Source organism: Ailuropoda melanoleuca, unplaced genomic scaffold (genome assembly GCF_002007445.2).
Source record: "Ailuropoda melanoleuca isolate Jingjing unplaced genomic scaffold, ASM200744v2 unplaced-scaffold3648, whole genome shotgun sequence".
NCBI lineage: Eukaryota > Metazoa > Chordata > Mammalia > Carnivora > Ursidae > Ailuropoda > Ailuropoda melanoleuca.
In genome coordinates this window covers 1-16,354 of record NW_023207703.1, presented here as the reverse complement: position 1 = coordinate 16,354, position 16,354 = coordinate 1, and the positions used below count along the sequence as shown (strand labels likewise).

The window sequence follows — 16,354 nt, the reverse complement described above, 5'->3', positions numbered from 1 at the left end:
GGGGGGGGGACAGAAGCGGCGTCCCTGGTTGGTGGCGGCCTGGGCAGCGGGCGTGAGGCTGGGGCGCCACGCTCCTGCTCGGTGCCTTTGGCTCCTTGAACGGTCTCCAGACCTTTCACGTAAAAGCTTGTTTTGTTGCTGTGTTTTAAGGAGTTCCATAACCGAGGTCTCAGGACCACCCCGGACTTGAAGGGTTGCCACGTCCTGTTGTATGCTTTCATTTATTTCCCCTCCGAGCACGCGGCCCGGGGCCTCCCCCAGTGCCGGTTCGGACCGGCCTTCCGCCGCCTCTGCCCTGGCATCGGCGTCGCCGTCGTGCTGAGCGCGGGGGACCCCGCATGGCCCTGCTGGCAACCGGGTGCCCGCCTGCAGGAGGACAGCTGCGGGAATGGCGTCTGGAGCATGGGTTTCATCTGTATCTTGCAGTGAAGACTGATATTTTGAAGGCACATTCTTTCTGTGATTCATGTCTTAGCCCATAGCGCTATCCTTGAAGAGATTTGTGGTTGGTTTTTTGGTTTCTAAGAAGGTCATAGTTTTTCCTTTTTCTTTTGGTTTTTTTCTCTGATGGGGGAGGGGCCAGGGGCTGAGAACGGGCACCATGCTCGCTGGTACAAGTAGAGCGGAGGCTCAGTTCCCAGGTCCTGAGAGCCAGCACAGCGCATTCAAGCATCCGAGCAACCGAGCATCCGAACGTGAGGTTGGGAGGCCCTCCTCCCACCTTTCTTAAAAATTGCAGCCAACTCAGCCCTGATCAAGACATCAAAACTGCAGGATCCTTGTTCCACGGAGACACTGAGAAACCATGAGTGTGAGGTTACCCCAGAGCATAGACAGGTTAAGTGGCCTGTCTTTGGGAGTTCCGGCACCTGAACACAGGTCCCCTTCCAACTTCCGCCAGTCCTCCGACACCTCCGAGACAGCAGGTCTTGTTCAGCGCTTTGTCATCATCCAGAAGGACCAGCATGGCTTCGGCTTCACAGTCAGTGGGGACCGTATCGTTCTGGTGAATTCTGTGCGGCCTGGAGGGGCAGCTATGAGAGCTGGTGTCAAAGAGGGCAACCAGATCATCAAAGTCAACGGCACCATGGTGACCAACAGCTCACACCTGGAGGTGGTGAAGCTTATCAGATCTGGTGCCTACATCGCACTGACCCTCCTGGGCTCTTCCCCCTCGTCCACTGGTGTCTCTGGGCTGCAGCAGGACCCTGCCCCCACCAGAGCCCCCCGCGTCGCCCTTGTGGTCCCACCGCNNCCCCCCCCCCCCCCCCCCGCCCCCCCCCCCGCAGCACATCATGGGGCCCAATCCACTGCAGGATCCCGAATTCCAAAAACATGCCACCCAGATCCTTGGCAATATGCTGAGGCAGGAGGAAAAGGAGTTACAGCGTATCTGTGAGGTATACAGCTGGGATCCCGCCAGCCTGCTGGAGGAACAGATCGAAGGTGCCCGGAGGTGTGTCACTCAGCTCCAGCTGAAGATCAAGCAGGAGACGGATGGCTTCGTGGACATACCCCCCCATCTGGTGACACCAGCCCGAGAGCATCAGAAGGCCAGCTCTCTCTGGACTGCCAGGAGGTGGACAGCGGCTTGGATGCTGGGACAGAACACTTCCCCTCCCTCAGTGAGGCGCTGATGAATCGGAACTCGGCACTGTCAGACCTTGGGCTGGACAGTCCCCGAACCTCACCTGTGATCATGGCCAGGCTGGCCCAGCACCACTGGCGGCAGGGCTTGGATGCACCAGGGCCCGGCACCAGCAAGCAGGGCGCAGACCAGAGCCTGAAGCCTTTAATTATTGGCCCAGAGGAAGATTATGACCCGGGTCATTTCAACAACGAGAGTGACATCATCTTCCAGGACCTGGAGAAGCTGAAGGCATGGCCTGCTCACCTGGGCGTTTTCCTGCGGTACATCTTCTCTCAGGCCGACCCCAGTCTGCTGCTTTTTTACCTGTGTGCAGAAGGTAAAAAACCGGCAGAAAAACCCCAAGGATTCCCGAAGCATAGGAAAAGACATCTGGAATATTTTCTTAGAGAAAAATGAGCCACTGAGAGTGAAAGTCCCAGAGGTGTTACAGGCTGAAATTGACTCGCATCTGCGCGACAGTGAGAACGTCCGCGTCGCGCTCTGGGAAGTGCAGGAGGCAGCTGTGCCCGAGATCCAGGAGCAGATCCAGGACTACAGAACAAAGCACACCCTGGGGCTGGGTAGTCTGTACGGTGAGAATGACCTGCTGGACCTGGATGGAGACCCTGTCCGAGAATGCCAAGTGGCCAAGAAGCAGCTAGCCGCCCTGGCAGGCATTCTGTCCAAGTACGAGGAGGACAGGAGTGCCCCCATGGATTTCGCTCTCAACACCTATATGGGCTACGCCGGGCTCTGTCTCTGAGAGGCACGGCCTTCCAGCATAGCTGAAAAGGCCCAGGCAGCTCCTGACAAGGACAAGTGGCTGCCCTTCTTCCCAAAGACCAAGAAGAGCAGCAATTCCAAAAAAGACAAGGATGCCTTGGAGGACAAGAGGCGAAACTCTATCCTCAAGTAAATTGGGAAGCACAAAAGCTCTTCACAGAGCACATTTCATATTCCCTTGTCCTCTGTGGAAGTCAAACCAGGCAACGTGAGGAACATCATTCACCACTTTGAGAACAACCAGCCGTATGATGCCCCGGAGCCTGGGACACAGAGGCTCTCCACAGGTAGCTTCCCCGGAGACCTGCTGGAGAGTGACAGCTCATGCTCAGAGATCCGCCTGGGCCGCTCTGAGAGCCTGAAGGGCTGGGAGGAGCTGAAGCGGTCCCAGAAGGTGGAGAACGTGCCCCACTCTCGCAGTGACGTGGACATGGACGCGGCCACGGAGGCTGCCCGCCTCCACCAGTCAGCCTCGTCCTCTCCAGCCTCTCCACCAGGTCTCTGTAGAACCCAACCCCTCCCTTAACCCCCAAAATGGGCCTCAGGAGCATCGAGTCCCCCAGCCTGGGGTTCTGCACAGACGCCCTTCTCCCCCACCTCCTAGAGGACAATCTGGGCCAGCTCTCAGACCTGGAGCCAGGGCCGGATACCCAGAACTGGCAGCACATGGTGGGCAAACACGTGGTGGCCGGGCTAAGCCAGAGGGAGATTGATCGGCAGGAGGTCATCAATGAGCTCTTTGTGACAGAAGCCTCCTATCTGCACACACTCCAGATCCTGGACCTGATCTTCTACCAGCGGATGAAGAAGGAGAACCTGATGCCCCGGGAGGAGCTGGCCCGGCTCTTCCCCAACCTGCCCGAGCTCATCGAGATCCATAATTCCTGGTGCGAGGCCATGAGGAAGCTCCTAGAGGAGGGCCCCATTATCAGAGAAGAGACATTGGTGACCTCATGCTGGCTGGGTTTGACGGCCCCAGCCGGGAGGAGCTCCAGCAGGTGGCTGCCCAGTTCTGCTCCTATCAGTCCATCGCCCTGGGGCTCATCAAGACCAAGCAGCGCAAGGAGAGCCGCTTCCAGCTCTTCATGCAGGAGGCCGAGAGTCACCCCTGGTGCCGGCAGCTGCAGTTCAGGGACCTCTTCGTGTCTGAGATACAACAGCTCACCAAGTACCCGCTGCTGCTGGAAAGCGTCCTCAAGCACACGGAGGGTGGCACCGCCGAGCATGAGAAGCTCTCCTGGGCGCCGGACCAGTGCCGGGAAATCCTCAAGTATGTGAATGAGGTGGTGAAGCAGACGGAGACCTGGAAGGCTACCAGAAACACCTGGACACCACATCCCTGGAGAGGGCTAGCAACCCCCTGGCAGCAGAGTTCAGGAGCCTGGATCTTACAGCCAGAAGGATGGTCCATGAGGCGCCCCTGACCTGGAGGATCAGCAAGGATAAGAGCTTGGACCTGCAACGTGCTGCTGCTGGAGGATCTCCTGGTGCTGCTGCAGAAGCAGGATGAGAAGCTGCTGCTCAAGTGTCACAGCAAGATGGCTGCAGGCTCCGCGGACAGCAAGCAGACCTTCAGCCCTGTCCTCAAGCTCAACGCCATGCTCATCCACTCCGTGGCCACAGACAAATGAGCCTTCTTCATCATCTGCACTTTGGAGCTGGGCCCTCCCCAGATCTACGAGCTGGTGGCACCGACGTCGTCAGACAAGAATACGTGGATGGAGCTCTTGTACGAGGCTGTGCGGAACACCACTGGGTGCCCGGGAGCTGCCCCAGTGCTCGCCCATCCCTTGCCCCTGGGCGCCCGGGAGCCAGCACAGCAGAGCCCCACCCCCAGCAGGGTCCGGCTGGATGGCTCAGAAGTGTTCCACAGTGAACCAGAGCCCGGGGAGCTGCCCAGAGCAGGCACTGGGCCCCAGCAGAGGGTTGAGGGGAAGCACGTGGGCCTCCTAGACGATCCCGAGCAGGAAGGCAGCATCGAAGGGGAGCTGGGTGCCCTGCCACACCCCTCCGCATCCCTGGATGGAGAGAACAGGGGAGGCCGGACGAGAGACCCCATCCTCCTTCCCCTCCCCGGTCCTCTGTTCATGGAAGGGCTCCCCGACTCAGCCCTGGAAGACGTGGAGAGCCTGCAGCACCTGTTTCTGTATGGCCTGCTGCCCAGTCGCCGTCCTGAAGCGCAGCCCGCCAGGGAGCCTGACGACGGCCTGATGCCTGTGCCTTCTCTCGGGAGCAGCAGATGATGCCCCGGGGACCCGAGCGCCCCAGGGCACGGCCCCCTCCCCGGGGGTGAAGGGCCAGAGCAGGAGGACGTGGCTCTCTGTTCTCTGGAATAGCTGCCCCCACGGGCCAGGAATTCCGGGATCTGGGAGTCTCCGAGCTGGACAGGAACCCAGAGGAAGAGGCTCTAAGCACCGAGGCAGCAGGAAGTTACAAAGTCGTGAGAAAAGGGAACTGCTTCTATGTCAGCATGCCCGCCAGACCCCCGGACTCCAGCACTGAGCCCTCCCAGTCCGAGAGCCTCCCTGACTGGCGGCTTTGGGGACCCAGTGGAGGTCACAGGTGCCCTCGCCACTCCCTGCCCAGCCTGGCCCTCAGGGATGTGGGCAACATCTTCCGCACCATCGAACAGCTCTCAGGCAAGCTCAGCAGGCTCAAGGACATGGAGCTGGCCCACAGAGAGCTGCTCAGGTCCCTCACGGGAGAGGCGTTGGGTGGCACCACACCCGTGGGAGGTTTCCACACAGAGGTGGCTAGATGGACAGACGGCTCCCTGTCACCTCCGGCCAGGGAAGCCCTGGCATGCGACTCCAGGGACGGCCACCAGCCAGGGCTGTGCTTGGAGGATGGCTCCCCCAGAAGACAGCATGGCACCCGCACCCTCGTCCCCAGGACTCTAACCGCCCGCTAGTGCTCTGGGGACCGGCCCAAGGCAGGGGCTCAGGGCAGTGGGAGCCCAGACCTCCTTCCCGCGGTGGAGGCCGTAGAGAACGGGTCTAGCTGAGACCCCTGGGGGTGCCCCGCATGTCGCTTGGTCTTCTCAGGTCCCGGTCAAGTGTCAGTGTCTCCTCCTCCCTCCAGCGGCCCCACAAGGGCTCTCCTGAGCATGCTGACTGCATCTGAAAGCCCCCCCCGCAGACACACAGGTGAAAGGAGGAGTCTCTGTGTAAATGCACTTTCTTCCTCCTTCCCCTCTTGCCGGACCCCGGGACTGAGGTGGGCACCCTGCTTCTCCCCTCGTAGAAACTATTTATAGTTTCCTATAAATACATACGTGCTGTATGTGCGTCTTGCTTTGTAAATAAATTTGACCTGTTTTGTTTCTGTTCCTCGGGGGCCGGAGGCAGGCCCAGAGGGACAGCTCGCATCTCCTGGTTAACAGGCCAGCTCCTGGGTCAGGCCCTGAGGGGCGAGCCAGACCTGAACGCCCTGGTCCCCGTGAGCGGGAGGGTGTCCCAGCCCACGTGGCTTCAGAGCCCAGTCTCTGTGGCCCGAGCAGAGAGCTTCTCCCCACTCCTAGGAATTGTCCTCTTCCGGGAGTTCCTGACCCTACCTCTGTCCACCCTTCCCCACCCTCTACCTAGAGAAAAACCAGTGTTTCCGGTATGGCCCTAAAAACCAGGCCCAGGAGGTGGGGCAAGGGGTGTGAATGCTAGAGTCCCCACATTAACCCAGGACCATCACCAGAGGCCACGGCAGCATGGGTCACTCACCCCATGCTACCCCCCTCCCCGCGGACGGATAGAATAGACACACTGTGCTAGGTGTATATGTATATATACATATATATATATGTATATATACATATACACACATATATATATAAAATACAGAGATGGAAATGACTGTTTTCCTGTTAAAATAATGTATACTCTTATTTTCTTTCTCTCATGGTTAAGATTTTTTTAAGAAAAGTTAAATATTCTTCAAAAAAAAAGAGTTCTTTGTAGATCTTAGATACCAGTCTTTTATCTGTAGTATCATTTGCAAATATATTCTCCCATTCCCTGGGATGCCTCTTAGTTTCTTTGACTATTTCCTTGGCTGTGCAGAAGCTTTTTATCTTGATGAAGTCCCACAAGTTCATTTTATCTTTTATTTCTCTTCCTTTGGAGATGTGTCATGAAAAAGGTTGCTGTGGCTGATATCATAGAGGTTGCTGCGTATGCTCTCCTCTAGGATTTTGATGGATTCCTGTCTCACATCAAGGTCTTTCATCCATTTGGAGTATATCTTTGTGTATGGTGTGAGAGAGTGTCAAGTTTCATTCTTTTGCATGTAGCTGGCCAATTTTCCTAGCACCATTTATTGAAGAGACTGTGTTTTTGTCCACTGGATGTTTTCCTGCTTTGTCAAAGATTAGTTGCCCAAAGAGCCGAGGGTCCATTTCTGGGTTCTCTATTCTGTTCCATTGGTCCATGTGTCTGTTTTTGTGCCAGTACCATGCTGTCTTTGTGATCACAGCTTTGTAGTACAGCTCGAAATCCGGCATTGTGATGCCCCCAGCTTTGTTTTTCCTTTTCAACAGTTCCTTGGAGATTCGGGGCCTTTTCTGGTTCCATACAAATTTAAGGACTATTTGTTCCAGTTCTTTNTTCCATACAAATTTAAGGGCTGTTTGTTCCAGTTCTTTGAAAAATGTCATTGGTGTTTTGATCGGGATAGCATTGAAAGTGTAGATTGCTCTTGGTAGCATGGACATTTTAACTATATTAATTCTTCCGATCCATGAGCATGGAATATTTTTCCATTTTTTTGTGTCTTCTTCAATGTCTTTCAAGAGTGATTTGTAGTTTCTAGAATATAGATCCTTTACGTCTCTGCTTAAGCTAATTCCAAGGTAACGTATAATTTTTGGTGCTATTGTAAATGGGGTGGATTCCCTAATTTCTCTTCAGTCTCGTTATTCGTGTACAGAAATGCAACTGATTTCTGAGCATTGATTTTGTATCCTGCCACATTCCTGAATTGCTCTATAACTTCTAATAGTTTGGGAGTGGATTCTTTTGGGTTATCCATATAGAGTATCATGTCATCTGGGAAGAGAGACAGTTTGACTTCTTCTTTGCCGATTTGGATACCTTTGATCCCTTTTTGTCTTCTGATTGCTGTTGCAAGGACTTCTAGTACTATGTTGAATAATAGTGGCGAGAGTGGGCATCCTTGTCGTGTTCCTGATCTTAAGGGAAAGGCTTCCAGCTTTTCCCCATTGAGAATAATGCTTGCAGTAGGCTTTTCATAGATGGCTTTTATGAGATTGAGAAATGTACCCTCTATTCCTACACTCTGAAGGGTTTTAATCAGGAAAGGATGCTGTATTTTGTCAAATGCTTTTTCTGCATCAACTGAGAGGATCATATGATTTTTGTCTTTTTCCTTCCAGATAAAATCTAAGACACTGATCGATTTGTGAATGTTGAACCACGCTTACCAACCAGGTATGAATCCCACTTGGTCATGATGGATAATCTTTTTAATGTACTGTTGGATTCTATTAGCCAGGATCTTGTTGAGAATTTTGGCGTCCATATTCGTTAGGAAAATCGGTCTGTAATTCTCCTTTTTGAGGGGGTCTTTGCCGGGTTTGGGGATCAAGGTAATATTAGCCTCATAGAATGAGTTTGGTAGCTTTCCTTCTGTTTCTATTTTTTGAAATAGCTTTAGGAGAATAGGTATTATTTCTTCTTTGAATGTTTGGTAGAATTCCCCAGAAAAACCGTCCGGGCCTGGAGTTTTGTTTTTTGGACCGTTTTTTATCACTGTTTCAATCTCTTCATAATTAATGGGCCTGTTTAAAAAATCAATTTCTTCCTGTTTCAGTCTTGGTAGTTTCTAGGTTTCCAGGAAGTCCTCCATCTCTTCCAGATTGCTTTATTTACTGGCATAAAGCTGTTTATAAAAGTGTCTAATAATCCTTCCAATTTCATTGGTGTTGGTTGTGACCTCTCCTTTTTCATTCATAATTTTATTAATTTGGGTCCTTTCTCTATTCTTTTGGATAAGTCTTGCCAGAGGTCTGTCAATTTTACTAATTCTTTCAAAGAACCAGCTTCTAGTTCTGTTGATCTGGTCTACTGTACTCCTAGTTTCTAATTCATTGATTTCTGCTCTAATCTTGGTCAACTGCTTTCTTGTGTGTGGATTAGGCCTGTCCCTCTGTTGCTGTTCCAGCTTCTTGAGGTGAGAATATAAAAATTGGATTTTAGATTTTTCTGTTCTTTTGAGTGAGGCTTGGATGGCTATGTATTTCCCCCTTAGGACTGACTTTGCAGTATTCCATAGGTTTTGGACCGTTGTGTTTTCATTCTCGTTGGTCTCCATAAATTGTTTAAATTGATTTTTGATTTCCTGGTTTATCGAGTCATTCTTGAGCAGGATGGTCCTTAGTCTCCAAGTGTTTGAGTTTCTTCTAGGTTTTTCCTTGTGATTGAGTTCCAATTTCAGAGCGTTGTGGTCTGAGAATATGCAGGGGATAATTTCAATCTTTTGGTATTGGTTAAGACATGTTTTGTGTCCCAGTACATGGTCTATTCTTGAGAATGTTCCATGAGCATTAGAATAAAATGAGTATTCTTTGGTTCTGTGGTATAGTGTTCTATATATATCTATGAGGTCCAAGTCATCGAGTATGGCATTCAAAGCCCTTGTTTCTTTGTCAATTTTCTGCATGGGTGCTCTGTCTATTGCTGATAGTGGAGTGTTGAGGTCCCCTACTATTAACATATTTTTATCCATATGTGTCTTTATTCTGGTTAAGAGTTGGCTTGTGTATCTTGCTGCTCCCCTGTTGGGGGCATATATATTTATAATTGTCATATCCACTTGTTGGATACATCCTTTAAGAATAATATAATGCCCTTCTGTATCTCTAACTATAGTCTTTAGTTTAAAATCCAATCTATCTGATATAAGAATTGCTACCCCAGCTTTCTTTTGAGGTCCATTGGCATGAAAGATGGTACTCCATCCCTTTACTTTCAGTCTGAATGTACCTTTAGGTTCAAAATGAGTCTCTTGTAGACAGCAAATGGGTGGGTCATGTATTTTTATCCAATCTGCAACCCTGTGGCATTTTATAGGGGGCATTTAGGTCATTTACATTGAGACTAATTAATGAGAGATATGATTTTAATGATGACATGTTGCCAGTAAAGTCTTTGTTTGTATTGGTTGTAACTTTCTGTTCTGTATCACTCTTGGGCCCTTTTTACTTTTATAGAACCCCCCCTTAATATCTCCTGTAGGGCTGGTTTTATGGTTATGAAATTGGTCAATGACTGGCGATTCTGGAAGGTCTTTATTTCTCCATCAATTCTGAATGACAGCCTTGCTGGATAAAGGATCTCTTGCTGCATGTTTTTCTCTGAAAGAGCTTTAAAAATGCCCCCTGCCAACCCTTTCTCTCGTTCCAGGTCTGTGTAGACAGGTCTGACGTAATTCTGATACCTTTGCCTTGGTATATGAAAAATTTCTTTGCCCTGGCCGCTTTCAATACTGTATCCTTGGGTCTAATATTTGCGAATTGCACTATGATGTGACGTGGTGTAGGTTTGTCGTGGTTGAGATTAGGAGGTGTCTTCTCTGCCCTTTGGACACGAATGCTTGTTTCCTTTGCTAGATTAGGGAAGTTTTCAGCTACAATTTGTTCAAATATCTCTTCTCTACCTCTGTTTATTCCACCCCCTCAGGGATGCTGATGATTCTGATGTTGGAACGTTTCATTGAGTCAGTGATCTCTGGTAACCTACATTCGTGGGCATGGATTTTTTTGAGTCAATATTCTATTTTAGCTTCCTCTTCTACTAACCCATCCTAAAATTCGCCAGTACCTTCTTATGCCTCATTCATCCTGGCTGTCAGAGTCTCTAGTTTTGATTGCATTTGGCTCATAGAATTTTTAATTTCTACCAGATTCGCTCTCATTTCCGCCCTTAAAGACTCTATATTCTCATTAACATTTTCGTTAATACTTTTTTCAAGTCTACACATCATCTTGACCGTTGTTACTCTGAATTCCATTTCTGATAATTTGGTTATATCCATATCCATTAGTTCTGTGGCAGAGGCCACAGACTCCTTGTCTTTTCTTTGCTGGGGGTGGACTTCTCCTTCTCGTCATTCATGAGGAGAGGTTGCGGGGTTGTCCAGAGCCCATATTATTGACCGGGCCCCAGGCCGTGCACCCTTGTTTTATAGGGATCTTAGGGATGTGGGTTTCTTGATTTTTCAGGCTGCCTTCTGGGGGAGGGGACTGCCGTGCCAATACTCAGGCAACCCTGTTTGGGTACAGTCTCTGTGTCCCCTGTGAGGGGGAATGGGGATGGGGCCTGGCGGTTTGCTGTGCGTCTTCTGAAAATCAGAGCAGCAGTAGCTGAATGTCAGCCTCTGTCTCAGAACAGAGGGATCGCGGACCTTCTCCAATGATGTTCTGGCCACTTTAACTCTGTTTCTGTTGGTGCTGCTCAATCCTGCAGCGTCCCGGGATGTGCACCCCACACCCGGCATCCCAGCCCTCACTTCCAGGGCCAGTGTGTCTCTGTCCTTTGTGTTTCTAACACCGCCAGCCACCCCCACGTGGTCTGGAGCTCCTGGTCGCAGTCTGGTTTCAGTGAGCGCACCGGAGCTCCGTTTCAGTCTTGTGGCGTGTGTTCCCCGGCTCACAGTCTCAGTCTGCTCTTTCACGGGTGCTGGTCCATGATTCCGCCTGCTCCCCTGTGCAGGTGGCTACCACTTCCCACCGCCCAAATGCGGTGGCTCCCTCCCCCTTCCATTTATCTTCTAATATCTGTGCGCAGTTTCACAGCTTCCCGCTTCGTACCTCAATACTCAGCACTGGAGATGTTCATTTGTAGACATCCAGATGTATCTTCCTGTGTCTCATGCTGATTCCGTGGATGTTCAGGATGGTCTGGTACCTATCCAACTTGACTCAGGGGACTGGCTGACAAAGGGGTCCCCTACTCCTCTGCCTTCTTAACTCCTTTCTTCCTCTGGATGTTTCTATACAGGGACGAAGACTCCGAGCAGGCACCAGTCTGAGAACTGGGTTTTTAGTCTCCATTTTTGGTCAAAACCACATCCTTAATTCATCTTCTTAAGATGCGCAGTTTCAGTATTTTTCTGAAGTGGACTGAGAAATCGAGTGACTTTGTAAAGAAATCTAAGACCAGAATTCTTCCAAATATTCAAAAATTATTTTCTATTTAAGAGTTATCTTGCCTATACAAAATTCGAAATCTGGTGTTAAAGCAATTCAACTTGGCTTTATTTTGATTCTCCAACTCATGTATCTTGGTCTTTATAGAAAGAACGTTATTTCCTTTTACATGAACAGATAGTTGGTTTACATAGTCTGAAACAAGCTATGCAATAAGGAGAGTGTGAACAGCTGCACGAACAGGTAGTTTGTTACATAGTCTCCAACAGGTTGTGCAATAGGGAGAGTGTAAACAGCTGCACAAACAGGTAGTTGGTTTACATAGTCTGAAACAAGCTGTGCAATAAGGAGAGTGTGAACAGCTGCACAAACAGGTAGTTGGTTACATAGTCTCCAACAGGCTATGCAATAAGGAGAGTGTGAACAGCTGCACGAACAGGTAGTTGGTTACATAGTCTCCAACAGGCTGTGCAATAGGGAGAGTGTGAACAGCCGCACAAACAGGTCGTCAGTTTACATAGTCTCCAACAGGCTGTGTAATGGGGAGAGTGTGAACAGCCACACGAACAGGTAGTCGGTTTACATAGTCTCCAACAAGCTGTGCAATGGGGAGAGTGTGAACAGCCGCACAAACAGGTAGTTGGTTTACATAGTCTCCAACAAGCTATGCAATGGGGAGAGTGTGAACAGCCACCTGAACTGGTAGTTGATTTACATAGTCTCCAACAAGCTATTCAAAAGGGACAGTGTGAACAGCTGGTAGAACAGGTTTAGGAGGAAACCACAGTGTCCCAGCCGAGCCCACAATGGTAAGTGGTCTCCTGCTTCTTGTAAGCCCGCAACCAGGTGAGTATCAGAGCAGGACTGTTGCAGGTGTTTACGTACAAACGCATGCAAGGAGAGGAGACACACGTATATGGGGTGCTGCACCCCAGAGAAGCCTAGTGTCAGCATGTTGCTGGATGATTTTCCTGTCTCACAAATGCAGCTATGTCCATGGAGTTAACATTATTGCAGGGTTGGAGAGAACAGCCCATGTGCACACCTGCAAGTGCAGGGTCCCCTGTGGGCCGCTCAGAGCTCACTGAGAGCGGCGTACTCATGGCTTTGTTTATTCCAGCAAAGGAATACAGGTCAACATAACCCAAGAAGCCACGCAGGGCAGAGTCCAGACTCGGAGCTCGCGGCTGTCTGCGGACAGCGCTCCTTCCTGGCATCCACGTGTCCTCACTGGAGCTCAGCGTCCACAGTCTTTCCTGGGGCTCCATCATTTGCTGCTCTTGGCCTGATCTGTCTCCAGCCCCTCTGGAGGGTGCCTCGAGTCCTCCACCCCGAGTCGCAGACTTTGCCCCAGGCAAACAAAGGAATCGCTGAGCTTAGCCGTCCCCCCTGAGGAGCTGAGGGCAAGGCCAGGCCTCTCTTTGGGCAAGGTTAAGTTCTTTACCACACAGTCCTGTACACATGGTTTCTCCCCCCTGGAAAATGGAGTCACACCATACACTTTGTCTTGCGACCTCCTTTTTCTGTTTTTCTAACTGGAACCCTTTCCTTGGTCCACAGGACGTATTTGGGCGTCTTCTTTGGGATTTATGGTGTCACAGCTTTGTTCGCCTAGGCTGTCTGGAATTTCCCATCACCACTATCTGCTCACTCTGTTAACTTTTGGGGAAGAGAATTCGGATACTGGTAAGTGAATGTGGGTGGTGTCTTAGTCTGCGTTTCAGTAGCAGACTCTGATATGAGGAATTTTTGAAAGGCATAAAAAGGGCATATTCCCTGGGAGACCTGGTATGGGAGGGGGAGGCAGATTGGGGGGTGGGCCTGAGGGGGGGTGACTTGGGCTCCATCTCCTGGAGGAGTTCTGGAGACTGCAGGTCACAGCTCACAGGTGTCCCTATCTAGCGGCAAGGGCGTTCGGGTTCATACCCTTTCCTGTCAATGACCCGTTAAGTGTTGTAATCCCCAGACAATTCCATCCTCCAGGAGCTCAGGGGAAGGCGGTTCGTGTGGTCAGAGGGCAGCCCTCCGTCAAATATTCAGAAGCTGGATGTTGGGAGCTAAAGACCTGGAGCTCAGGTGCGTAGGAGCGATAGGTGGACAGCTGGAAATGCTGGTAGAACACAGACAGCGTCTACTGCAGTTAGATCGAGAGAGAACATGGCATTTGGAGGGCCACAAGTGCTTGTATCCTGGAGGAAGGGGAGGCTCTTAGTGGAGACCCCTGACCTCAAGTCCAAGTGGGGTGAGCACCTCAAAGACCGGAGGAAGCAGCTCAGCAAGCACCCTCCCCCCACTGCCCCCCGGGCCCTGTGTGCTTTGGCATTGGCCTCCAGCACCCTGGGCCTGGATGGTGGGGGGCGTCTTCTCTCCTGTAGGTGCCACACAAGCTCAGACTCCCCAGGTGCTGTTGATACACAGGTAGAGATGGTGACAAAGACGAAATGACTGCTGCCTGTAGGAATGCCCCCCCTTCCATTCTCTCTATCCGCCCCACCCGCCTCACCCACCCTGGTCTCCATCAACCCCATCCACCCCATCTGCCCCACCTGCCCACTTTGGCCTAAGGTTATTTGAAAGACACTTGGAAATCAGCAGGTACAAGAACATCCTTATCTCCCTTTTTCTTCCTGAGAGTAAGAGACAGACCTGGGGAAAGGTACCATCCCTGCCCCAAGAGAAAGGAAATGGCCTTGCCAAGGGGATGGGAGTCCAGGCCAAGAGAGTTATGAGATCTTGTTACAGTAACTCCCACCCAGGTATTTTGGGCACTTTCCCACCGTTTCCTCTTGATTCACACTAGCGTGAAACATCTCAGTTTTGCCATTTCTCTGAGTCTTTGTTCTTATCGGGGCTCCCATGATATGGAAAACTTACATTAAATGAACTTGCGCATTTTTCTCCTGCTAATTCTCAGGCCAAGCCAGAGACCTCAAGAGGGTTGAATGCTTTTCCTCCCTACACCAGACTGAATCCCGCCAGAGCAAGTCCTGTCTGCCTTGCTTCCCTCCCGCTGAATCCTCAGCCCCAGAACAGCTTCGGCAGGATGTGGGGACTGCAAGACTGTGAGTGAGTGACCAGTGCCCACAGCTTTCTCATTCCTGCCTCAGCCGTGCCCCGGTGAGTCTGCGAGTCTTCCCTTCTGCCATGTCTGCGTTTCTCATTTTTGTCCTTCAGTCCATAGGCCGGGTTCTCAATACACCTGTGTTCATGTATCCATGAATGTGGCCTTCTACCTCAGAGCAGGACCCCAAGGAGAGAACAGGAAGGATTCATATATCTAGTTAGAATACTGCACAAGCAATAGGCAAAGAACAGAGCAATGGCATGATGGCACCATGTATTCAATATTTACATTAAAAATTTAGTACCCTTGGGGCTCCTGGGTGGCTCAGTCGGTTAGGCATCCGCCTTTGGCCCAGGTCTTGGCCCAGGTCTTGATGTCAGGGTCTTGGGATCGAGCCTGCTTCTCCCCACTCATGCTCTCTCTCTCTCTCTCTCTCTCTCTCTCTCTCAAATAAATAAAATCTTTAAAAAAAATTTAGGACCCATAATGAGTAAAGACCTTTGAAAGAGAAAACTCCAACAGACAATGATATAAAAAGACTTGGATGGTGCCTCTCACATGAGGGAACATAAATGACCACTTGGCCTGAGAGAGAAGGTTCCCCTGCACAAGCCATAAAATAAATGCATATTGGAACATGATTCCTTTTCTCTTATCAGAGAAGTATAGATTATAACATAATATCCCCTGTGGACAGGGGACACTGGAACAGGTGTCAATGGGCATCCTGTCTGCACCGACGACCTCACAAGACTCTCACCTGCGTGGCCCTGGGACCCCTGGTCTTGCAGGGAAACATCAACCCTCATCCAGAAATAAGTCCTTGTTACGGCCTTTCCAGAAAATGCGAAAGGGGGTTTATATTCATGGAAGTTCTTCAATTGCTTCTCTCCTTTGTCCCCCTCTCTGCACGTGTGGGTCCCATGGAGGCCATCTGTCGTGTCCCTCTTCTCCCAGCTCCTCTGGGGAGACTGGGTGGGTGTGGTCACTGGGCTCAGTCTTCACTGTGCAGATTGAGCTGTTTGTTCCCAGTCCACCATGACCTCACTCGACATGAGAAAGGGGCCATCATCCTGAGCCCTTCCTGGGGGCCCGGGGTCAGCGGTGGGTAACACCCTGAAATGTGAGGTTGCAGATGCTACCCTTTACATGTTTCCATTCAGCCTAATTGCAAGGCTTTGGTTCTTGAAATCCTTTGTTTCAAGGGTTTGGTGTGTTGTACGTCAGCATCGTCCTGAAGTTACCGGTAAACCACACTCTTAGGAAGACAAATCTAGGTGGAGGAAGGGGGTCCAGGGAGAGTGCTTTTGAGAAGTTCTGATCTAAAAAAATGTGCAGAGCAACCGCTTCTTTTTTTTTTTTTAATGATTTTCTATTACATTATGTTAGTCACCATACAGTACATCCCAGTTTCCGATGTAAAGTTCGATGATTCATTACTTNGTAAAGTTCGATGATTCATTACTTGCGTATAACACCCAGTGCACCATGCAATACGTGCCCTCCTTACTACCGATCACCAGTCTATCCCATTCCCCCAGACCCCTCCCCTCTGAGGCCCCCAGGTTCTTTCTCATAGTCCATAGTCTCTCATGTTTCATTCCTCCTTCTGATTACCCTCCCTTTCTTTATCCCTTTCTTCCCCTACCGATCTTCCTAGGTCTTATGTTCCATAGATGAGAGAAACCATATGATAATTGTCTTTCTCTGCTTGACTTAT

At 50.5% G+C, this 16,354-nt stretch overlaps 1 pseudogene; it reads left to right on the top strand.

Annotated features, from left to right (window-relative positions):
* The first annotated feature begins 751 nt into the window (after positions 1-751).
* LOC117798866 lies at positions 752-5,313 on the top strand (annotated as a pseudogene).
* The last annotated feature ends 11,041 nt before the right edge of the window (positions 5,314-16,354 follow it).